At 38.2% G+C, this 26,485-nt stretch overlaps 1 protein-coding gene and 1 pseudogene across 13 annotated transcripts in view; both read left to right on the plus strand.

Annotated features, from left to right (window-relative positions):
• Positions 1–26,485, plus strand: part of NBEA (neurobeachin) — a 707,023-nt gene that overhangs the window by 547,367 nt on the left and 133,171 nt on the right. The window lies entirely within an intron of this gene.
• On the plus strand, positions 23,880–24,907 carry LOC108310809 (annotated as a pseudogene). Its single transcript, XR_001827936.2, has one exon. The product of XR_001827936.2 is annotated as a heterogeneous nuclear ribonucleoproteins C1/C2-like (transcript).

The raw sequence follows: 26,485 nt of genomic DNA on the forward strand, positions 1-26,485 counted from the left end.
CTCACGGGTCGACTTTCTTCCACAAAAACTTTTGGCTGAGCCCATTTCTCTCAGAAAGCAGCTGTGGGTTCTCTTGTACTATCTCCTGGTAGGATTGATTTTTCTAGGTTGTGCTTTGGGAAATGCTGTAAACCTTGAAACTCAGTGTAACTATATTGTTGAATATATTATTCATTATACTATACAGGTTTTATTTTAAAACCCCTGGCATAAGCTTTAGTATTAGGAATAATTGTGCAATTATTCCTGAACTGGTTTATCTTTATTACCTCTGTGGTGAAATTATTATTTGTTTTTCTTCTGTTTTTTTCTTTTTCGTTTTTTTCTTTTCTGAGACAGAGCCTTGCTCTGTCACCCAGATTGGAGTACAGTGGTGCCACCTCAGCTTACTGCAACCTCCGCCTCCCGGGTTCAAGTGATTCTCCTGCCTCAGCCTCCTGAGTAGCTGGGATTACAGGTGCCCACCACCGCCCCTGGCTTTTTTTTTGTGTGTGTGTGTGTATTTTTAGTAGAGGTGGGTTTTCACCATGTTGGTGAGGCTGGTTTTGAACTCCCGACCTCAAGTGATCCACCTGCCTCAGCCTCCCAAAGTGCTAGGATTACAGGTGTGAGCCACCACACCCAGCCTGTTACTTCTTTGTCGACATTACCTGTTGGGAGTTCACAAATTTGTACCCCAAACACAGGAAGTTTCAATGATTCTTTAACTTAAATCTTTTTTTCTTTAAATGTAGTATGCTTTTTTATTCTTCTTATCCACGTGGATTTATTTTCTGTTTTTCGCCTTGTCATTTTTGTATATTTCTAATTTGAATTATAATTTATATATTCCTGTAAGTCACTTTACATCTTTTCAGAAGTGAGGTATAGATATAAATTATATAAATTACAACACATTCAGGAACATGTTCATTTTTCCAGCTAGTTTTTAGTTAAATGTGAGCTAATTTTAAAGAAATGGGCAAATAATTTAAAAATAATAGTATGTGACATTTTTCTGTATTTAAGTAATTTTAAATCATCCAGCTACTTTTTAAAAAAACTTAAAAATCCCATTGGGTTTAGAAATATCTTTCAAATATAATTTGAGATTAGAAAAGATTTTATTACACATTAATCATTTTTTGTCACAACTATTTGTAACATATTCTTGTCATGGAGAAGATAGCAGATATGCAATAAGATTAATATACATTTTAAGTTATTTTTACATAAACCCTGTTTCTAAAACAGCAGCCTCTAGCCCTCCGACAATAACATACTCCTAAAATTATATTTTCCCTGAACTCTACTTCTTGGCTACTCCTTTAAAAAAAAAACAAAAAACAAAAAAAGAAACTGACATCAATTTTATATAAAAGAAGCCCTTGAGGTGGAAAGTTAGAGAAGACTGCATGAGTTTATAGCAGACAAAATGTCGCTTACATTTTGCTGCTCAGTAGTTTGATATACTCATTTGCTGATGTGAAATGACGAGGGCTTACAAAACAGGGTTTTGTTTTTTAGCTGCCTGTAGACCTAGTGGGGCCTAACAGAACCCAGTCAGCAGGTCATTAACTCTGGAGAAAACAGCTTGCATTAATATGCTCTAATCCGGTATAATTAGTCAAATTACTGCACGCCGACCAGCTTGTCATGTGTTGTCAGACTTGGCATGTACGCTGGGTTGCCTGGGTCCCTCTGGAATGCCACCCTCAATCAGAGAAAACTGCTCATTTGTAGTGGTCTTGAACTCTTGATGGAAAAGCCTACTAAAATAGTGGTCATAGAGGATGTTTTATTAATTTTTTGAGAAAAAAATCATTTTCATCAAAAATAATTTAGCGCTTTGGTGATTGAAATGGAATCTCTTAATTTTTGCTGTCTTCTGTACCATATCTATATAATACTCCAAGAAAAATTAACATTAGTGCAAACAAAAAAAGATTGAAAATAAATAATTACAAGTTGATTATCATTCCAGTATATGGCAGTGCGCATTTGTAGGTGTTTGTGTACGTGTGGGTCTTTTTCCAGTAGGGTAAGAGGTTATTAAACTCTAAAAGGGCCACATTAGCATAAATTTACAAGAGCTCTTGTTCTGGCGGCATGATAAAAACCTATGTTACCTTTGCATTAACACTGAATTGCTTGTTGTGCTTTTGGCAATGACAGATAAGTCAGTGTAATTCCCCATTGCAACAGAAATGATGCTCCAGATTCCAAACGAATCCTGAAGATGTCACTGACAATAATCTTCAAAGAGCGGGCAGTGAAAGTGGGCTGTATGTTTGTAGGATGATATACTGCAAATGACAGGAAGAATTATGTGAGTGAAGACGAATCTGTAACATATTATTAAGCAATTTCACGAGAATAACAGGGATAAAAGGATAATGGATGAGGGTGTCATTATTACCTTCATGTAGAGGGAAAGCAAAAGCAAAGGTAGAGAGACAAGATTAATTGAGGAAGGGTGAAGCACTCATTGCTCATCAGCTCTTTTGTACTTTTTGCTCCTGAAATTCCAGACTGAGGAGAGGAAAAGGTGCTCAGAGCTGCATTTTAATGCATCTGGCAAAGAGTAGAAAACTGACAAGGCACTTTTTAGTCACCTTCCTTTTTATCAAAATATACATAATGACTGTTAACCTTTTGAATATTCCAAAGTCACAGCAAAAATCCAGCAGAAGGTTTATTCTTTGTGTATGTATGTATGTGTGTGTGACAGTTTTGATTATTAGTTATGCTTCTAAAAACCAAAATTATAAACTATCAAAATGTTTTTATCCATGCATTACCAAAAAATTGCTATTTTCAATTTATAGAATCACATTCAGTGATGAAACATTTCAAAATGCATTATATTATTATTTTGATTAGCAATATATTTTATAAGCAGTTTTTACTCTCCATTTTCTAAGTATATTTCCCTTTCATGTAGTAACTGGCTTTTTTTAAAAAAATGTAAATATATTTTCCCTTTGTTAAATGAAGGGTGTGAGTAATTAAAAGCTTAAAATACTAAGTTATCCATTTATATGTTTTTTTTTTAATTTTATGTTTCTTATAACTTGTCATTTGGCCAATTACTCCAAAGCACATGCTATATCACACACGGTAAGATGTAATTATAGCATAGCAACCACTATCCTTCTGGTTGCAGAATGGTAACGCAGCTGTTTCGCTGGAATCTAAGAAACCTTTTGGGACATGAAATCCCTTCTGATTGTAATTTACTCATGATACGGAGTTAACCTTAGAGGTTGTAGAAACTTAAAATTATATATATATTTCTGTGTGCTGGACTATTAGGAAAATCGAATGACCGTATTACAAGCTTAAATATGCACCCAATGGAGATACTCACTCAAAGATTAATTTGGGAACAAGAAGCCTACATTTCATCCTTTTCTACATGGTGAGTTCATATATTCAGGAAAGGTAGCAAAGGGTTGAGATTCAGGAGTCGGTGAGAATTGAGACCCATACAAGGCTGATATCCAGATAACAATCAAGAGTTTAATGTGTACATACATACACAGACATGCACAGCAGCAATGCTATTAAATGCTACATGTATATACCATCTAGTAATGCTATATTACATTGCAAACTGTCTCTCTGTATGCCTCTAATATTTTATCCTTGTCATTTTCTGATTAGCAGACCTAGAATTCCTATTTCAGTTCTACAAATGGGAAATTTGAGAAGCAGGAAATTAAATGAGTCTACTCAAATAATTTTATAGTAAATGATGCTTCTAAGAATAAAACCATCTTCAGATACCTCATCCAATGTACTTTCTATTTGCTGTTTGACTTTTTGACTTGTTATTCATGCCACATTCTGTTTTTTGATATTTTGTTAATTTTCATGTGCATCTTTTAAATTATCTTAAACGTTTCTTCACTAAAGGAGCATCCTCTGCCTTATGTTTTCTGTAGAGTAAGGGAAAAGAAACTAACATTTGTCAATTACTTAATATGTCTTGGACACTGTTCTAGGCACTCTGTATACATCATCTAGCTTAACATAGTTGTAACAGCTAAGTGAGTTAGATGTCATTATCACTGTTTTACAAAGGACAAATTCAGAAATGTCCAGTTATTTGTCCAAGCTCACAACTAGTAAGTGTCATGGATTCAAATCTAAATGTTTCTGGTTCCAAAGATCATGTTCTTTCAATTACTATATACTCAGTTACTCCTGTCTATCCTATATCTTAACATATACAGTCAAAATTATACTGTCTTTTTACATCTATCCTGTATTTTAGATCTCCAAATGTCTACATTCAGTGGCCTTTTTCTGTCCTCATTTTCCTTGATTTCTGCATAACGTTCGACACTGAGCTTCCAAAATCCTAACCTGCTTCCTTACTAAGTCTTCCAGTCTCCTTCCCTGGCCACTCTTCGTCTGCCTTGCCCTCAGGAGATTCTCCCATCCCCAAAGGTGTGTCCTTTCAGTCACCTTCATTCTCTACCATAGATATCTAATTCCTTTTCATGCTTTAAACCTTCACTGTGTACAGATAATCCCAAAGGTACCTCTCTAGTTGTGTCTTCCTTCTACAGCTCTATATTCTTAGCGGCCTGCTCTGTTGATTAGCTGTCGGTATGCTTTGCTTATCTCAAACCAAACTCATACTTTTCCTTTTTTCTAATTTCCTCTTAACTTCCCAATTTTAAAACATGTCATGATCCTAATCACCCAGGCCTTATTGCCCATTTGAATTATTTAGAAATTCTTAGCCCAACGTCAGAAGCTTCTCCCACCTCTTTAGCCTATTGGAGTTCATTTCCCATCTTCATCTTTGGCAGATCAACCATCCTTCAAGGTCTGTTGTCAGATATCATCTTTAGTAAGAGACTTTCCCCAAACCAAGTATTTCTCTCATCTTTGAATGCCCAAACGATTTGTACCTTCTACTATATATTTTATTGTAGTTTGTCTTTTATTATTTTTATAGTTGTCTACTCACCTCCTTAGACAGTAAACATATTGAGGGCAGGAACCATTGTATCTTATATACATAGTACTTGGGACAACCTTACAGGATACTTAATAAATATTTGTTGAATTGAATTAAATAAAATGACAATCTCAATCAAGTATTTTAAAATATTGTTTTTTCCTCTACATGAAAAAGCCTTTACTGTGTTGAAATTTAATATTAACCTTTTGATTATTTATTTGACATTCTAGAGCATATTCTTTCCTAATTTACATTTATACATTGCAATTTATTATCATAATAGTTACCGTTTGTTGAGCATGGACTTCCCTTGGGCCTTTTGTGGACCAGGTACTTCGTTAATTCTGGATATATGGAGGTGAGCAAGTCCCTGCCTTCATGAATGTCACCTATTTCCTTGAGAAGATAGTGCTCTTTTCGTATGACAATTCATAAGGCATATTTATGAATTGTTATATGTATGATATATGGAAAATATATGTATGATATATGGACAAAAATTAAAAAGAGAAATTAGAGCATTTTATTATATATTTAGATATATCTAGATCTTATTATATGAAATAGTTATAACTATTATGTATATCATAGTTATATGTATGATAAATGGAAAAAAATTTAAAAGAGAAATTAGAGCATTTTATTATATATTTAGATATACCTAAATCTTAATTATGTTAATTCCTTATAACAACCATAAAATACAGATATTGTTTATCCACATTTAACAATTGTGGAAGTGGACTCTGAGAGTCAAAGGTACTTTTTCCAAATCACAAAAGCAGTAAAATGGCAGAGCCAGAAATGGAACTAAAGATTATTTAATGCCAGAGTCTGTGGTTTTCCACTGTGCCACATGACTCTACATGTCTGTGTCCCAGCAAAAGGGATGTTACATGACAGGAGCTCTTAACTGTCATTCATGTATTTGCCTCAACCTAGAGGAGGCTGGGAACATTAGTCATAATTTTGCCAGACAATGGGTAGAATGGTATTACTTATTAAACTTATGGAAAGCATACCCCCTGCAGTTTTATGAAAGGAAGGAAAATACCTTACTTTTGTGCAAAATGTCCAATCAGGGTGAGCACACGTCGTTGCCCTGCTTGCTAGCAGCAGTCACAAGATCCCAATTATTGATATAATTTGGGTCAGAGAGAATGTTTTCTGCATCCTACCAAGCTTCGATATGGGGTGGTGTCAGGGGAAGGTCGTGGGATACCTCATAGAGGGTGACACTTTCCACTGCATGTGCTGCCACTCAGATGATTATAAGAAAGCAATTCTTCATTCACCGTAAGTCCAGATCCAACATAGAACATGACAAACAAAACAGAATTAGCTCCTCTCTTCCCTTTGCAGTAAGCAAATGTTGATGCTTCATTGTAAAAGGAAAAAGCAAGCAAACATTTACAGATTGACTGATACAATTCTACTTAGCCTTTCAAGCAGTCTTTCAGACTGCTTCTTATGCCTACATGTCTCTTTGCTTATTCTTTTCTTCTTGTTTTTTAATTCCAAACTTATTTTATCAAGACTTCTTTTGTCTTCCCTTACTGTAAACTGTTTTTATATGTAGTCTTTGTTTTGGGGAAAACTAAAAATGTTCTTTTGGTTTAACATTACCCAAATTTCAAATTTCTAGTCCACATACTCATACAAAAAAATGATACTCCTAAGTTTTAGATAAGGTTAGGATTTGTTTTATTCAATTGCTTGCCTCTATTAGATGATTCTAATTTTATATTTCAACTTACAAACTTTTAAAGCTGGAATCATTCAAGTCCCTTTCATTGGCCTTATAACTACCCATCAGGTTGACATACCCAAATGTTCATATACTAGTGCTTTTGATTATAAAGATTAGATTTTATTTGCAGATTTTCTAGGCATTCATGAGTGAAATATTAGTTTCATTTATTTTTTGACCTTTTAAGTAGCATTCAGTGCAATGTAGACATGAATGAGTATGCCTTACAGAGGAAATGAAGAGTATAATTCATTTATTTTAAAAAATTTTAAATGGATACATAATAATTATACTTATTTGTGGGGTACCTGTGGTATTTTGATACACATATACAATGTTTAATGATCAAATCTGAATAACTGGGATGTTACCTGAAGCATTTATCATTTCTTTGTGTTGGGAACATTTTGAATCTTCTACCTATTTTGAAATATACAATACATTGTTTTTAACTATAGTTACTCTACTGTGCTATTGAACACTAGAACTTATTCCTTCTATCTAACTGTATGTTTGTGCCCATTAACCAAACTCTCTGTATCCCCACACCTTCTTCCCATCCTCTGGTAACTATTATTCTACTTTCTTCCTCTATACAGCAGTCCCCAACCTTTTTGGTACCAGGGATGGGTTTTGTGGAAGACCATTCTTTCCACGGACCTAGGACATGGGTGGGGATGGTTTTAGAATGAAACTGTTCCACCTGAAGTCATCAGGTATTAGATTTTCATAAAGATCATGCAACCTAGATCCCTCGTGTGCACAGATCACAAGAGGGTTTGCACCTGCTGCCCCGCATTGACCTCCTGCTGTAAAGCCCAGTACCAGTCCATGGACTGGGGACACTTGCTCTGTAAGATCAACTGTTGCGTATTTGTCTTTCTGTGCCTAGATTTGAAGAGCATGATTTAATCTGGTGATTTGATTAGGTACAAGCCAAGCCTAAGGTGCCTACTATGCTAGTGTCACTGTAGTCACCATGTATAATAATATTTCAGTTAAAAAATGCCTTGAGATAAGGTAATCATGTGTCTTCCTATACCAGCAAGATTCTAATGTTCCCTCTCCTTAGCACTGAGAAAGGGAGTTTTTATAGGATAAGGGACTGGAGAGAGGTTGAGAGGGAAGATGTGCCAGTGATGATGCTAGCAAGGAAAAGGTTAGAGTATCGCCAGCTACAGGAGCACAGTGCCAAGGATGTCATGCCGTAGAAACTCTTGAGGGACACCAAAGTGACCAATGATCTCTCTTTCTTTTTTCCAGTCAGCTTCAGGAATTGATTCCCCTCTCTCTCTCTTCCATTACTATTACAGATTCTTCACCCAGGGTTTCTTTCCTTTTGACCCCCAAAGAGCAAAAGAACAGTCTTGTAGCTTCTCACAAGCCTCCTCTCCTTTTAACCCTCTATTGGAAAATTCTAATTGTTTATATCACTTCAATTTGAGAGCTTCTTCGTGAAACCTATGATTTATATATGACATACCATAAATGCAGCTTTTTCTGACAAATCTTTACTGACAAGGAAAGTTTTTCATTGAGGAAAAAATCCTTTGTTTATTTCCTTACATCTGTGCTTCATCCATAGAGAAGAAAATTCAAACTTCTGTTGTTCTTCCCATGGGAAGGAAACTGCTGCTCTAATTTCCAGAGCCTTTTCATTGCTGGGTGTTGGAGGCCTTGCTTTGGCTTCAAATCACACCAAATTCATCAAGTCTTTCCAAGATAGCCTTGCAATAAGGGAGGATATTAGCTATTAATTTAATTAATAATTAATAATTATTAATTATTATTTAATATAGTAGTTACTATTAATTTTTATGAAAAGTTTCTAGTTTTACCTCTGGTTGTTGTTCCCCTGTTGTACGTTTCCTTAGTCAAAAACTCTGCAGGAAAAGGCAAAATATGACAGGCTTTAAGCAGCAAAATTTCACCCACAGGTTCTAATTCTGATTTCATTACTATTACAAGTACGAATGGTCAGAAATCATTTGGTTGCAAGAAATAGAACTCAAAGTAGCTTAATGTAAAAGATCATTTATTTGCAAATATGAGTAGTTCATGAAATCCCATGACAAGAACAAGGAAAGCGTGAGGAGAGACTAGAACTGAGGATTGGACAGTCACGTGTCTGGATGTCTCCCCTTCATGTGTCTGCATGGGCTTTTGTCTCTGCTTCTGCTTCATTGTGTTTCTCCTCACAGATAAGATGTCCCTGGATCTCCCTGCTTGAAACCCAAGAGTCACTGCAGGGACATTACAGGGACTGTAATTCACTGCTGCTCCATTACCAACTAAAGTTCCACTATTTTATTTTTTATTTATTTATTTATTTTTTTTTTGAGTCAGAGTCTTGCTGTGTCACCCAGGCTGGAGTACAGTGGTGTGATCTCAGTTCACTTCAACCTCCGTCTCCCAGGTTCAAGCAATTGTCCTGCGTCAGTCTCTTGAGTACCTAGGATTACAGGTGCCTGCCATCATGCCTGGCTCATTTTTTGTATTTTTAGTAGAGATGGGGTTTCACCATGTTGACTAGGCTGGTCTCAAACTCCCAACCTCACGTGATCCACACTCCTCTGTCTCCCAAAGTGCTGAGATTACAGGTGTGAGCCACCTCGCCCAGCCACACTTTCAAATTCCAAGGAGAGGGAATTTGATTAGTTTGCCTCTGCAATAACTGTTCACCCTGGTCTAAATCAGCTCTGGTTAGAGAGAAGTAGGGACACACCTCTGAGAGTATGGGGAAGCTTTTTTGAGAAATGGGGTATGGTTGGTACGTACATTCCAAAAACCCTCCCCCTTTAACTATTTTGGTGCCTCCTTTCCTCAGTATACTATTCAGAAAGAAGAGTGCCCAACCCAGTTTGGAGGAAGATAGGAGGACTCTTAAATATGAACCAGTCAACAGGCAGTCAGACAGAGAGGAGCAGGACATTCCATCCAGATAGAAGAACAATGAGGGCAAAAGTACAGAGGGGCAAAACACCTCTGAGAACAGCAGGGATTCAAGGGGATGCAGAGCAGTGGTATGAGGAGAACCCAGAGATGGATGCTGATATTCAGCAGCAGCATTCGCTATAGGATGTTAGGGGTGGTTGCCTGGGTGTGGTGGCTTACGCCTGTAATCTTAGCACTTTTGGGAGGCCAAGGTGGGCAGATCACCTGAGGTCAGGAGATCAAGACCAGCCTGGCTGACATGGTGAAACGCTGTCTCTACTAAAAATATAACAATTAGCTGGGCGTGGTGGTGCACACCTGTAATCCCAGCTACTTGGGTGGCTGAGGCAGAAGAATCACTTGAACCCAGGAGGTAGAGGTTGCAGTGAGCCAAGGTCACGCCACGGCACTCCACACTCCAGCCTGGCCAACAGAGCAAGACTCTGTCTTAAAGAAAAAAGGATGCTGGGGGTAGGAGTCAGAGTCTGGAGGCAGGGGCATTGGTAAGGGTTGACTAGAGGATAGAAAACAACTAAGATGGGGTCCCCACCCCTCAGCCACATACCAGCCTGTTGCCGGTCAGGAACCAGGCCACACAGCAGGAGGTGAGCAGCAGGCAAGCAAGCACTACTGCCTGAGCTCCACCTCCCGACAGATCAGTGGCAGCATTAGTCTCTCATAGGATTGCAAACCCTATTGTGAACTGTGCACTGGAGGGATCTAGGTCACACACTCCCTATGACAGTCGAATGTGTGATGATCTGAGGTGGAACAGTTTAATCCCCAAACCACCCCTCTCCCTCACCTCTGGTCCATGGAAAACTGTCTTCCATGAAACGGGTCGCTGGTGCCAAAAAGGTTGGGGACTGCTGCACTAAGAGACTTAGAGGGCTTTATCAGCAAAAATAGAGAGAAAAGGACAGATGTGAGAAATGCTGTGGAGCTGGAATCAACGGGATTAGCTACCAGTCGGATGTAGAAAGGAAATGACAAGAACATTTACAGATAAGTCCCAAATGTTTAGTTTGATGACTTTATGAATAGTGTTGCCATTCACTAAGATAGCAATGAAACTTACTATGATTACAGTGACCACCCTTTTTCAGTCCTGTAATATACAAAGTACTATGCCAGAGACCTTTCCATCCACTATTTAATCACTCTAATGTCCCTATGATTGATATTATTTTCACTCTTTTATATAAAAGAAATGCATGTCTTCAAGAATTTAGGTATGTTGCCTGCATTCATGTAACTCAAAGTACAGAGTTAATTTTCGTGCCCATTTCTGACTTCAGAACCATCCTACACTTAGGTTTGTTTTTCTTAGGAAAGAAGGCCAGGCACAGTGGCTTATGCTTCTAATCCCAGCATTTGGGAGGCTGAGGCAGGCAGATCAACTGAGGTCAGGAGTTCGAGACCAGCATGACCAACATGGAGAAACCCCATCTCTACTAAAAATACAAAGAATTAGCTGGGCGTGGTGGTGCATGCCTGTAATCCCAGCTACTCGGGAGGCTGGGGCAGGAGAATCACTTGAACCTGGGAGGCGGAGGTTGCAGTGAGCCGATATCGCGCCATTGCACCCCAGTCTGGCCAACAAGAGTGAAACTGCCATCTCAGAACAAAAAAAAAAGGAAGGGAGGGAGGGAAGGAGGAAGGGAAAGAAAGAACAGATTTTAAGGAAAACAGAAGTTCATTTTGGACTTACTGCATTGAGTTTCCTGTGAGACATTCAGCTGGAGAGGTCTAGTGGACGTTTGACTATAAGTCTGCAATTTATGAGCAGTCTGGGCTAGACCCTCAGATTTGAGAAACAGCAGCTTAAAGTGGAAATTAAGAGTGTGGCAGAAATCACTCAGGGGGAGGAAGCTGCCCAATGAGTTACTATGTAAAACAGACGCCTGCCTCTCCTGGGGGTTGTTTGACATCATAAATATACTGACATACAATTTTTCAAGGCATTCTCTTTCAGTTTGAAGAATCCTTTTTATATCAGCTGTTATAGCCCATACTTTTTCTCTCTCTTTTCAGAAATGCTTGCCAGGGATTTATCTTTTTTATGAACCAGTTGTTAGACTTTTAGAATTTTTACTTTTAAGTTTTCTAATGATTTTCTGTTTATTTTAGCCATATTTCCTTCTGCTTCTTCCCTTTGACATGTTTTTGTTTTTGTTTTTTTTTTGAAGATTTAAATTGAATGCCAGATTCATGAAGTTTTCTTTATAGTTGTAAGCATTTAAAAGTAAGAATTTACATTGGCTTTCTATTTTCATCATATTTCATGGTAATGTTTTGATATTTATCATTTCCTAAATGCTCTGTTACTGTGTTCATTCCTAAGAGAATGATGTTAACCCAAATGAATCTAATTGGTAAGATGTCTTTGGTAATAAGGTCTTTCTTCGAGCACTGAAAAGAGGATAATGTAGAGAGCCTCACATTGCTCTCTCTGGATTCTATACCACGTTACCCAATCAACTCAGAATCCATAAGGAAGAGCCGTGCTACACATTCAAAGAAAAAGAAAAAGATTCACCCTCTCTTTTTGAGTATGTCTCAGGACAATAAGTCAAATCCTTTGGTTAAGTTCCAAAGGAACAAGTCAGCAATGAACACTGTGGTCTTAGGGAGGAAAGGATTTCAGGCAGTGGGCCCTTGGATTCCCTTTCCCATCTGCTGTTTTTCACTTTCTCCCATTCCTAGTACTTAGTAGAATTTTTCATTAAACTCCACTGAACTGGGCCATCCTCAACAAAATAACTCCACAGATTATTTATTGCAGTGTGAATAAATTCCAAATCAAGTTCTGTGTCATTGCATATTGATAACATTTTTAAAATCCTTCATGTCAGATTGGTATATTACATTGAGTTTGTCATACTTAATCAACAAACTAAAGCTAAATATTTTCCAAAGAAAAAAAAATGCTAAAATATACCACTTGGATTTTATTTAATATTATTTAAAATAACATTAAATTACTATGTGTAGACATAAATTTTATAACTAAACTTATTGACTTATGTATCATAGAAAAGTAGTAAAATAGACCTACAGTACTTAATAGGATGTTTGTCATCAGCACACAAGGTATTGCAAGAATAGATTACCTGGATGAATGATTTGGAAGGCTTTCATCTAGATAGCATAATAAAGATAGGGCATAGTGTATTCTGGTCCCCATTGTGGATCCCTTTTTTAATTTAGAGAACTAAATTGATGTCATTTATTTAGGAGAATGCTGAATAACAAAATGTATTACTTTATTCTTTTAAATGTCCTACCATGTTTCAGAATGTTTAAAGCAAATTAATGCATATCAGAAATAAGTTATCTTGTTACTGTCAAAGGATAATAAATGTAATTGCTTCGTATATTTACTTACCTTGCTTTAGTGCCTAGTATATCAAACTATTGAATGTCGATCAAGATATGCATTCACTCATTATAGAGATCAGTGGTAAATATTACCATATTGTTAAAATAAATTTGAGGCCAGGCACGGTGGCGCATGCCTGTAATCCTAGCACTTTGGGAGTGGATCGATTACCTGAGGTCAGGAGTTCTAGATCAGCCTAGCCAACATGACAAAACCCCATCTCTTCCAAAAATCCAAATATTAGCCAGGTGTGGTGGTGTATGCCTGTAATCCCAGCTACTCAGGAGGCTGAGGAAGGAGAATCACTTAAACCCGTGAGGCAGAGGTTGCAGTGAGCCAAGATCATGCCACTGCACCCCAGCCTGCATAACAGGACCAAGACTCTATCTAAAAAAAAAAATTAATAAATAAATTTGAGAAAACATGACATTAACCCAAATGAACCTAATTGGTAAGATGTCTTTGGTAATAAGGTCTGAGGCAGGACACTTAGTATCTTAGCCTTTTGGGGCTATTGTAACAAAACACCTTAGATTAAGTTATTTTTAGACAACAGAATTTTATTGCTCTCAGTTGTGGAGCCTGGGAAGTCCAAGAATAAGGCACCAGTGGATTTCGTGTCTGGGTGGGGGCTCTCTGCCTTATAGATGGTGCCTTGTTGCTGTGTCTTCACCAAGGTGGAAGGGGAAGAAGGTTTCTCAAGCCGCTTCTGTAAGGGCAGTAATTCCTTCCCAAAGACCCCACCTCTTAGGGATTAAGGGTTAGGTTTTAACATATGAATTTCAGAGGGAAGGGAGAGACACGAATGTTCAGACCATAGCATTTGGGTTCCAGTCTCACCTCTCCCAGCATTCAGACCTTTTGTGACCTTGATAAAATAAATCATTCCTTATTTATTGGCAAAGTGGGGATAAAAATTCTTGCCCAGCCCATCAAAAAGTGATTCTGTGATGCTTAAATAAAATTGAATATTTGAAAAATGTGTAGTGTTTATATAGTTATATATTAAGAACTTCTAAATTTTGTGTCGTAGATATTTTAAAATTATTTTACTATGAAATGATCAAATCAATAGAAGAACTAGCCAATGTCATGTACTCAACTGCCCAATTTAACGTGTCATAAAGTTTGATATATTTGCTTCTGATCATTTTTATAAAACAAAACATTAAAGAATACAAGTTTTGGTTAGTGTGATGGCTCATGCTTCTAATCTCAGCACTTTGAGGGCCAGTGGATCACTTGAGTCCAAGAGCACAAGACCAGCTTGGGCAACATGGTGAAAACTTGTCTCTACTAAAAATGCAAAAATTAGGCATGGTGGTGCATGCCTGTAGTCCCAGCTACTCAGGAGGCTGAGACAGGAGAATCACTTGAACCTAGTGTCACAGGATCCTTGGGGTGTCACTCTTTCTGTTGGAAACCTCTGTGGCCTGTGGGGCCTTTGCCCAAGTTTTGCTTGCGCCCACTGGCTTGTTCTACCCACTCAGCCTGTCAGGCTGTGCTAAGCTTGCACTACTGGCCCAGATCCCATGCCTGCCAAGTACACTCCAGGCACAGAGTCGCAAAGAGCATGTGAGCAAGCATGGGGTCCGGCCACTGTGCACAGCCAGGTGTGCTGGTTGTGGCAGAGCGGACAGCTCCAGGCAACTGGCACGGGTGCCGGCTCTGTGTGAAGCTAACACTGGACCAGGCGTACTGCAAGCGGCTTCCACTGTGGGCACTGGGAAACGCCGTGGCAACCAGAAGCTTGGAGACGCCAGGAACCACAGACCTCCTAAGACAGTGTCACAGCCTTGGCTCACGGAGCCCTTAGGTCTGGGCTCCCTGAAGGACCACAGCTCTTCTCTTCTCTCCTTCTTTCTTCTCTTCTTCTCATCTCCCACAACCTGGCAGGCAGAGTCTATTTCAGCCCTGTTTGTGCTACAGCTGTTCCAGTCATTCCACTAATGTCCAGCTCTTAGCAGAGAGGAGACCAATAATGAGTGTGGCTGAGTTGTGGGGATTTTATGGGCTCAGAAGGGAGGAAGTGCATGGTGATTGGTCCATGGGGAACATGGGCTTGCCTGGAAAAAGCCCCATCTGATTGGCCCAACAGTCATGAATAATGTCCTCCCTCAGGGCTGTGGACATCACCTGAAATTGGCAGGTGGGCCTTCAAGCTTCAGGCCATTCCTGGATTGAAGGTGGGGTTTCACCAGGGACCCGCCCCTTTCTGCCCAGGAACCTCTCTGCCTCCTGCCGTCAACATTGCCATCCATGGTACCCAGCCTGTTTATGCTGAGGAGTGCCTGCAGGCCCATGTCGAGCTACCCTCGCCCTCCCTCCTAGCTTGTGGGTGCCCAAAGTCCAGACAGGCTGAGGCGGCAGGGGGGCTGGCATGTCAGTGCCACCCCAAGTATACGCACACCTAGCTGGGTCACAACAGTGCCCAGATTCGGCCACAACCTTGCTCTGCACCAGAACAGGTGCCGGGAGCCAGGAGAGGCCAAGGAGTAGGAGCAGGCACTTAGGAGCCTGCGGGGGCAGGGGTTTGTCGTCCATGGCCCCTGATAACACAGGGGTGCCCAGGTCCGAAGCCGCAGCTGGGAGGCTGTAGCTCAGTAGCGGGCGGGGCGCCCACCTGTTCCTGGATCCTGCCGCACTGCGGAACACACAACCTCAGTCACGCCTCCTACGCTGCAGCGGCATCTTCCCAGTGGCTGCTCAAGTCAGGCAGCCTCTGCCATCACTGGGAGGCGAAAGTTGCAGTGAGCTGAGATCGTGCCATTGCACTCCAGCCTGGGTGACAAAGCAAGACCCTGTCTCAAACAACAACAAATACAAGTTTTACCCCACTTTTTTAATAATGGTTTCAATCTGCTCCCTCTTACCCTAGAAACTCCACATTATTGTATGGATACATTATCCTAATATGATCATGTTCAATTTAGGCTTCCTACTCAATTTTCAGTTTTTCATATATCCAACAATTTTACCCCGAGAATAAGTACATCCATTATGATGACGTTTATTAGAAGGGCCAGGCTGCTCACATAGATTTTCAGAAACACTGAATTTAGCCATCATCAAGAAAATCTGTAATCAAACTCTGTTTGTCTTTTTTTATTCTCTTTCTGCATGTCAGTTGATGCCAAACAGAAATAAAGAAGGCATTCTTTTAAGTGCATTTACACTGTGAGAAAGATTGCTCATTGAAAATATTGATTTTTAATTATTTCTTTGGGATAAATAAATTAAGAACGAGAAGCAATTCCACAACTTGGTAAAAGCTACAATTGTAGGCAAATTTGGATGACAAACATGAATATTTACTGTATTGGGAATAAGGTTAATATTTTAAAACAAGGTTGACAGGAGAAAAATTGTCTTAGTTTGCAAAAGGAAATTTGTTTCTTTAAGTGAAAATTGGGGTCAGTAGGCCACAGCTCTTCCTGCTTTTACATGCCTGAAATGAATTAAATAATGCAGCAGCAAAGCAGTACTGAGCAGACTAATGACAAAATTATACATTAAGGCTCCAAATCATTGTACGCTAGAAATACATATTTTATATAAGAAAACATGAAATTTTAAGTGCATCCCACTTCACCTCCATTATCTTAAGAGAGCAAAACTAAGTCCTGTCTTCTTATGGTCATTAAGGCACTCCTGGTCTCTTTCTAGGGAGCAAGGGTGGTTACTGCATTCTGTTTGCTGATTGTGATTTCAATGTGATTAAAGACTTATTCTTCATACAGTGGATGCAGTATACAGCCACATATGCTATTCAAAGTGAGTATAATATTATTGTATGGAGAGTAAGTCTAATTTTGAGTTGCTTACTCTCCTTTGGATTCCCTTAAGTGAAATAATGATAGTAACTTTGTTAAACATGTACTGTGTTCTAAGAATTGTGCTAGGTACCCTACACCCACTATCTGCTACACAATAACCCTTTGAGGCAGACGTTATTTTTACCATTTTATAGATGAGGATGCAGGCTCAGACAGGTTAAATAGGTTGACCAAAGTAACCAGGCTAGTAAATGCAGTTATTAGAAGCTAACTTCGTATTTTCAGTAGTGACATTTTCAGGAATATATTGCAAACATATTAATATTCAAACCAACATTAAATTTCATGATTTATGACTTTTAAAGCAAGAATGAGTGGGAGTCTATTTTTAGAAATCAAAATGAATAGAACTTGAAGCCTATGCTATGCATTTGTGTACACTCAAACACACATGGAGCGTTGTGTTTGGTTCTTTTGTTTTCAGTGCTGATGCCAGTAGTTACCCTATGGAAAATGTTAGTGAAAAACACTAAAGTGTAGTAGAAAGTGTATTTTATTATATAATTACTTTTTTATTATGTGGGCATATAGTAAACGGTTGACCTATGCGTATTACATGTAAGTTTACTTTGAAAGGCATGTAAATGGAACAGAGTCATACTGTGATCTATCTATATGATACTGAAATAACCATCTGATTCACAGAAGTTATTTCATTAGAATGTGGTTTTTATTACAGCCTTTCATTCTTGAATCCCTTGTGTCAAGTTATATAGACACCGCCCAAGTTGTCATGTGCTCAGTGGGTTTTTATTTATAATGGGTATTTATTTATAATTGTACATTTTTCTCAGAGTCACCAAAGGCAGAAAGTTTGTTATTGCCATGTGAAAATTCTCGTTTTATACCATTATTCTCTTTATACATATTGGTCCTCAGAATATGGGAAATAAAATTAGCACTACTGCTACCTGGTAATCTTTACAAGAGGATTGTTTTTGAAGATAAGGAATTCAAATATCAATAAGCTAATTGAAAACAAGATTAAATTTCCAACATGATGTGGTTTCTGTTTGGAAAGTGATGGATCTGGTCTGTGTTCCTCTACTCTGTGTCCATAGTATCAAAGTAACCTTTATACCTGTTTTTCTAAAATGATGACATTTACACTTGATTGCATTAATATGAAGTAACACGGATCATGTGTGTTAGTAGATTCTTTTTAATTACTGTGTAAAAATAATATGTAATTGAAACAAAAAGCATTGTTTCCAATCCTAATTTTTTTTCCTCAAGTCCATCCTGTCAAGCTGCAAGCGTGAAAGTTATTTTCTGGTGGTGTGATTAGATTGGGGCTGAACCCTCCAGCTGGCAGGCCTGTCTATGACTGGCGGCGGCCTGTCCCCAGTGCTTGTCATTTCCTGACATGCCTGACAGGATGGGGACAGCCGCCCCAGACAGGTTCATTAGATGGTGTTTTCTACAGCTGGGCTAAAAATAAATAAATAAATAAATAAATAAGAAGTCTGTGCTTTGTCAAAGCCCAAGCTGTAGAGGCCCTTCTTGTTGGTTTAAACCAGGGCCTTGTTTTGACAAATTTTGATCTGTGCAGTTTTTAGATTTTCTGACACATTTTTGTTTCCTCCCTCTTTGGCCTGCACTTTGTACTCTCTGCCTTATTGCTGCTTCAAAATCCTAACATAGTCTTCCCAAGAGAAAAAGAACCACTGTTATTGAGGGCTTAAAAGAAACAATAGTGTAATACTTCATAAAATAGCAATACTTAATCTATTTCCATGGTGATCTGCACAATGGAGGAAAAACAACCTTGGGACTTGTGATAAGCCAATTACAAGAAAGGTTAAGAGTTTTTATAGTGCCAGAAACATGCCATGTACATGAAAACATAGGATCATTACTAACAGTCTACACTGTCAAATACACTGCTCTTTAGAACTGCCAGGAATTTAAGCTATCTTCATTCTTGAGCTTTTAGGAACCTGACAGAGTTTTCTGCCTGTGTTCATAGTCTTTGATGTCAGAAAGAGAAGATGTTAGAATACCTGCTAATTAAAACCAGAAATAAATTCAAAAATCAAATTTAGAAATACGCTTCTTTGTCAATGATAGGTCCCCTTTAAGGCTAACTAGGTTTGCCAAAAATAGAGTGCATTTGAAACATACATTCCTACAGAGTCATGATTTATCATTCTCAACCCCAAATTCAAACTTTTACAACCGTAGTACTGCAAAGAAAAAAATCTTTGTCCAAGAAATGATTCTTCTGGGTTGCACCTGTAATTAAAAAGTAGCTGTCGACATCTGTACCTTACAGACTCACTAACCGTGGTCTCTCTACTGTCATAGTTACTGATAGCTGCTTTCTATTAAGAGAAACATTTTATCTTAATTTTTAGTAGAGAAAACATTCCCAAATAGAACACATCTGATCGTTTTGTCTAAATAATCTTAGCGCTGCTGTTAGCTATATTTCCTTTCACATGTAATGATACAAAATAGAATAATGTTTGTGTCTCTTATGTTTTGTCATTGGTGTAATAAGTAGTGTTGCTGAAAAAAAATCAAACTGCTCATTCACAGAAATCCTAGCCCTTACCTTTCCTTTGTATTGTTAGCTTTCACTGCTTTAGTTCCCCGTCTCTATGACAACTGTTTAAATTGGGATGGGCAACTGTCATCTGGAGTATCACTGAGAGAAAAGTGTTAGTGAGCACACAGTTCCCATAGATAGAGCATTTCAATATAATCCAATTTTAATTGAGCTCCAGAGACTTTGATGTGCTGCAGAAGGTTGGGAGAGAGCTATTCCAGGGAGAAATTAAAGCAGCCCAGCAAGGCTTCCCTGCTCCAGACTGTCACCATTTTAAGTAAGCATTAGCATCAGACTTAACCTGCCCCTATGGAACATCTCACTTCTTTTTCAGCTCTTCACTGATTTATTTTGCCATACGTAAAAGCAAAGCACTTTCATCTTTTTATATATGTTTTTACACCCATTTGATTAGGCTTGAAAAGCTTGCACTGGACCTGAGATTCGTCTTATGCTGTCTGTTGGACTTTGCTTTGGCGGCTCATAAAAGACATAGAAAGTAGAGTAGGGATTAGCTTGAAATTGTCAGCTATTATATTTTAAACTTCCTTTTTTAATACTGCTTTGTAAGACCTTATTTTTGAGCTAAAAAGTTGAAGGAAGTGTAATTTTTATTTAGCGTTGATTTACCATTGAATTTCATTTTAATGCTTAGATTCATGGTCATTTATTAATGGCTACAATTTTTATTTCAAAATGAATTTAAATACCTTTTCCTCATCACATGAAAAATACCTTTCAGGGAAAGCTGGTTTGGAGCAGCTGAATACAGACACATCAGTCCTTAACAGAGAAACCATTAACCCTTTATTTATTTTTTAATGGAGAGGACAAGGGATATTTTTCCATATGTATTGAAAGAGCCTTTTAAACATTTTGAAATATAATGTTGAATGTAAATTAAATATTCTAGTAATAATGATGTCAAATCACAATATTAATTATAATTAAATAAGTACTAAATATTTTGCTTGTGTAGTCAAAAAGTTTTGTTACAGGTATGAGAAACTTAAGGAAATTATTATCTATTTATGACATACTTGACATTTCTGATCTATATTGGCACATTAAAAAATAAAAACATATGTTGAGAAATTAAGTAATATATGACAGTAATTAGAAATTAGTTTGAGTCTATGCATCATCCTAGATACTTCTAGTACCAGAAAGTGGATTTACTGTAAAGCTAATGAAGCTTCAGCATCAAGACCTCTTACTCTTCAGGCCTTGGGAATGATGGGAGTTGCCAGTAATTGTACAGTGGTTTCAGTTTACTAAATTACCTTAAAAGATCTCAGAAGAACCCAATTTCTAAGGCACTAGTAATTTGCTGTGATTTTCTTCTTGTTCCAGATATTCATGTGCATAGCTTATTATAAACAATGCTGCAGTGAATAATATGGTACATATTTCATCTTGGTTTTGGGAGTATATTCACAACATAAATTCATAGAAATAAAATCACCAGGTCAAAGGGTATATACATATGAAATGTTGATAGATGCTGCCAAAATTTTCTTGATATATTTTACTATTTTGTGTTCCTACTATCACTGTTGTGAGAACTTGTTTTTTTGCTGTAAGCTCAGTATTAGCAAACTGTTGGATTTTTGCCAATCTGATAAAAACAGTATTTTCATATAGTTTTCTTTCTCAAACAATGAATGAGGTTAAGCATGTTTTCAGTCAAGTAAAAGTCATTTTTACTTTTTTCTGTGATTTATCTATTTGAGCTTTTTTTAAAGCAAAATGTTACCCTCTCATTGTCTGTGAGAGGCAATTATTGATAAATAATATGCTTTGTCTAATGTGTGTTATTTTTCCATATTAGATAACATAGATTTATAATATATAATGAAAATTATATACACATATAGATATGTGTGTTTATCCCTGCTTCCAACCTAGATTAATTTCTCGTTTCTCTATGGAATGTCCTCCTAAATATTTAGTGTTATTCGTTCTGAGGATAAGACTTTTTAAAAATTTTCCTGTATACCCCGTAAGAATCTTTCTGCTCTAGCATAAATCAATTACTTATAATTACTTATAATTAGCTAAATATATTAACACTATACTTACTATATAGAATTCTAAACCAGTTTGCCAATGTGGATGTCTCTAGTTTATATTTTTATTTATTTACTAAACATGCATATTGGAGATACATACACGGGTGCTCCAGGCAGCTGCATTCATTGAGTACTTGCTGTGTGCCACACACTACACTGAGCACCAGAGAAAACATTCCACATTAATGTGGGGTTTTGACTGAAACACAGAAATCACCTCTAAATATGGAGAAAATATTATTATTATTTGTATTTTCAGTGGAGAGCAAAGCTTTCATAACATTAGATATTTTAATTTATATTTTATTCACTGGTTATCATTCCTTTAAAGTTGTCAAGTGTAGATAGGTTAATCGTTTTTATTGTTAAACACATTTTCTTTGCGGAAGTTTATGTTTATGTGAGTGATGACAGACAGAGTGATTGCCATATCTGCAGTCTGGACTGAACCTCTCATCTTTTTCACAACACTGGTAATCTGCCAGTAATCCTAAACCTGGGAAATGTCAGAAAACCCCTAGCCACTGGGGCCAGAAACCTTTGAGACTCCTTTCATACCTTTACCTCAGCATAAAACAAAACGCTCTAGCCCTATTCTGTCTCAGAACTGTCTGCTCTTCCTCCCCTCTTCCTACCTGCTGCAACTCTCTTAAGTCAGACTTCCTCTACTTCCTGCTGGCTTAATTCACATTTCCAGTGTAGCCTCGTTCCAAGTCATTCTCCATACAGCTTTCAGAGTGCTCTTTGCAAATGCAGTTTTAATCTTATAACCACCTTCCTCCAGTGCTCTTCATGGCATCACACTCCTCCTCAGAGCTGCCATCTATTGAGAGCTAAGTTAAAATCCCCCCCATTCCAGTTCATCCTCTCTGCCGTGAGGGCTCTGGACAGCCTCTTGCCCATAGGCACGCAACCTCTGTACTTAGAATAGAAACACCTGAGATAAGAACTTTTACACACCATAGCTCACTTAATTCTTTCAGCAACCCAGTAAAATAGCATTCCATCAATCTTACAGATAGAAGCACAAATAGAAGGGCTAGGCTCCATGAAAGGAGGGGCCATCTCTGTCTTGTTCACCAGTGTGTCTCATCACCTAGCACAGTATCTGGATCCTAGTATGTGCTGACTAAATGTTTGTTTAACGAAAAAATGATGCATTATGCCAACAGCCTTTGCCTGGGAACAGAGAACTTGCTCACGATGGCATATTTTCAGCAAAGTAGTATTTTGTCACAAATGTCTTTACAAAGAAAGAATAAAAAGTAAGCAGAAGAGGAAAAAATAGTCGTGGGGCATTCCAGAAATGCAGAAGAAACTTTTAGGTTGTATCTAACCCTAGTAATACTGTTTTCATTGCCTATAAGTTGTGTAATCTCTAAAACCTCATTTTACCCAATTATAGATATTTGGGAAAGATATTCACTTGAAAGCAAGAGGCATTTACTGGGCTATTTACAGTTAAACTGAGCTGTATTTCTCTAATATAGAAAATTGGATGCAGAAGCAAAAATACCATGGGAAATTCAGTAGGTACATTGTGTAGTTGAAGCACTTAGATGTTTTAAAGTGGTTTTATATTGTTTTGTTTTATGTTAAACTTCAAATGCCAAAAACAGAACACTCAAAACCATCTAGTAAGAAGTATATAAGAACAGATTCCAGGAAATAATCAGAGGTGACACACAGAACCAGAGATTGGATCAGAGAATAAAGTACACTTGAAAGGATCTGGGCTGAGGTCAAGCCAGAGACTGCTCACATCACTCCTGACTGAGGGTTCACTAAGGTCTGGGTGGGGAGGACTGTGAAATCATTGTTCAGCACATATATGTAGCACAACCTTCCTGCTAACCTCTCCACTTGATACTTGCTATGTTATTTCATTTCATACAGCCACCCTGCAAAGTAGATGTAATCGTTCCCACTTTATATAAGGGAAACTGTGTCTCAGGTATATTTGGAAACTTTTGGGAAGTTGCACAAACTTTAGAGTGTGTGTGTTGTCCTCCAAGTCCAAGTTCTTTCTACTACAGTGTGGCATACAGATATATAAAAAATTACTTTAGTTCACCAAACTAAGTGCTAGTAAAGTACATACTTATTGATACATACTGGTAGGATGAGAGAACGTGGCAAAAGTAACATTTATACGACCTTGGATAGATACACATTAAAGTAGACCCAACCAAAAGGACTTCCAAAATGCAAATTTCCCAGCATGAGGTTATGTTTCATTTTACCACTTCTCTTCAAGAGAAGGTGATGCTGGAGAAGCTCTAACTTTAAGAGAAAGAAACATAAAGTCTCATGAACCCCAAGCATGCAACTGTGAATACCCAGGCGTTCTTGGGTTTTCAAGTGAAAACATTCGTTAGAAACCCTGAACTCGTGAAGAGACGAAGACTGAGCGGTTGTGTCTGCGTTGCCGACCTCGAGCAGCAGTCGGCTTCTGCATGTAGAACCCGGGAGTAGGAGACTCAGAATCGAATCTCTTCTCCCTCCTCTCTCCTGTGAGATTTTTTTGATCTTCAGCTACATTTTCGGCTTTGTGAGAAACCTTATCATCAAACACAATGGCCAGCAACATTACCAACAAGACAGATCCTCGCTCCATGAACTCCCGTGTGTTCATTGGGAATCTAAACACTCTCGTGGTCAAGAAATCTGATGTGGAGGCAATCTTTTCGAAGTATGGCAAAATTGTGGGCTGCTCTGTTCATAAGGGCTTTGCCTTCGTTCAATATGTTAATGAGAGAAATGCCCGGGCTGCTGTAGCTGGAGAGGTGGGGAGAATGATTGCTGGCCAGGTTTTAGATCCTAACCTGGCTGCAGAGCCAAAAGTGAACTAAGGAAAAGCAGGTGTGAAACGGTCTGCAGCGGAGATGTACGGCTCCTCTTTTGACTTGGACTATGACTTTCAACGGGATTGTTATGATAGGATGTACAGTTACCCAGCATGTGTACCTCCTCCTCCTGCTGCTCGGGCTGCAGTGCCCTCGAAACGTCAGCGTGTATCAGGAAACACCTCACCAAGGGGCAAAAGTGGCTTCAATTCTAAGAGTGGACAGTGGGGATTTTCCAAGTCTGGAAAGTTGAAAGGAGATGACCTTCAGGCCATTAAGAAGGAACTGACCCAGATAAAACAAAAAGTGGATTCTCTCCTGGAAAACCTGGAAAAAACTGAAAAGGAACAGAGCAAACAAGCAGTAGAGATGAAGAATGATAAGTCAGAAGAGGAGCAGAGCAGCAGCTCCGTGAAGAAAGATGAGACTAATGTGAAGGTGGAGTCTGAGGGGGCTGCAGATGACTCTGCTGAGGAGGGGACCTACTGGATGATGATGATAATGAAGATCGGGGATGACCAGCTGGAGCTGATCAAGGATGATGAAAAAGAGGCTGAGGAGGGAGAGGATGACTCTTAAGCACATAGTGGGGTTTAGAAATCTTATCCCATTATGTCTTTACTGAGGCGCTTGTCTAAGATCAAATTTTTCACCAGATCCTCTCCCCTACCTTCAGCACATGCTCACTGTTCTCCCCATCCTTGTCCTTCCCATGTTCATTAAGTCATATTTCCCTGCTCCTAGTCCCATTTTCACTTCCTTTGACGCTCCTAGTAGTTTTTGTTAAGTCTTACCCTATAATTTTTGCTTTTAATTTTGATACCTCTTTATGACTTAACAATAAAAAGGATGTTTGGTTTTTATCAACTGTCTCCAAAATAATCTCTTGTTATGCAGGGAGTACAGTTCTTTTCATTCATACATATGTTCAGTAGTTGCTTCCCTAACTGCAAAGGCAATCTCGTTTAGTTGAGTAGCTCCTGAAAGCAGCTTTGAGTTAGAATTATGTGTGTTACACCCCAACATTAGTGTGCTGTGTGGAACAGTTCAACACAAATGTAATGATGTATTTTTGTGAATGAGGGTTGGCGTGTCAAATGCATCCTCTAGAAAAATAGTGTTATAGTCTTAAGATTTGTTTTCTAAAGTTGATACTGTGGGTTATTTTTGTGAACAGGCTGATGTTTGGGACCTTTTTTCTTCAAAATACTATAAGGACACATGCACACGAATGTTCATTGCAGCACTGTTTACAATAGCAAAGACCTGGAACCAACCCAAATGCCGATCGATGATAGACTGGACAGGGAAAATGTGGTACATATACACCATGGAATATTATGCAGACATCAAAAACAATGAGTTCGTGTCCTTTGTAGGTACATGGATGAACCTGGAAACCATCATTCTCAGCAAACTGACACAAGAGCAGAAAATCAAACGCCGCATGTTCTCACTCATAGGCGGGTGTTGCACAATGAGAACACATGGACACAGGGAGGGAGCACTACTCACTGGGGTCTGTTGGGGGAAATGGGGGAAGGATGGGGGGATGGGGAGGTGGGGAGAGATAGCATGGGGAGAAATCCCAGATATATGTGAAGGGGAGGAAGGCAGCAAATCACACTGCCATGTGTGTACCTATGCAACAGTCTTGCATGTTCTTCACATGTACCCCCAAACCTAAAATGCAATAAAAAAAAAGAAACCCGGAACTCATATTTTATGATAGCTTTCAGTTGCTAATTGTCACTGAAAAAGAAAAGCCTTTAAAACCTGAAAAATAATTCACATTCATCTTTTCTTTCTGGTCCCTGATGAGCCTGCTACCTGCCTGGCAGATACTTGATAAATGGTAAATATCTTTTGAATAAATGCTTTTTTTGAGCAGTAAGCTTTTAATACATCATAGAAATTTACTAGGAAGACAAGGAGGAGAAGTTACTCTAGAACAAAATGTGGAAATGTTTAATATCTGTGTGTTTTTTTTTTAATTCCAATAGACTTTACTTTTTTAGAGCAGTTTAAGTTTACAGAAAAATGAACAGTTAATACAGAGAGTTCCTATATATGTGTGTATTGGTCGTATTTTTTTTCCCCTCTTCAAAGAACAGACATGAAAGTAACATCTGACAATTTTTTTCTTTTTTTTTTTTT

The sequence above is a fragment of the Cebus imitator genome, unplaced genomic scaffold, assembly GCF_001604975.1.
Source record: "Cebus imitator isolate Cc_AM_T3 unplaced genomic scaffold, Cebus_imitator-1.0 Scaffold108, whole genome shotgun sequence".
In the NCBI taxonomy this organism is placed as follows: Eukaryota; Metazoa; Chordata; class Mammalia; order Primates; family Cebidae; genus Cebus; species Cebus imitator.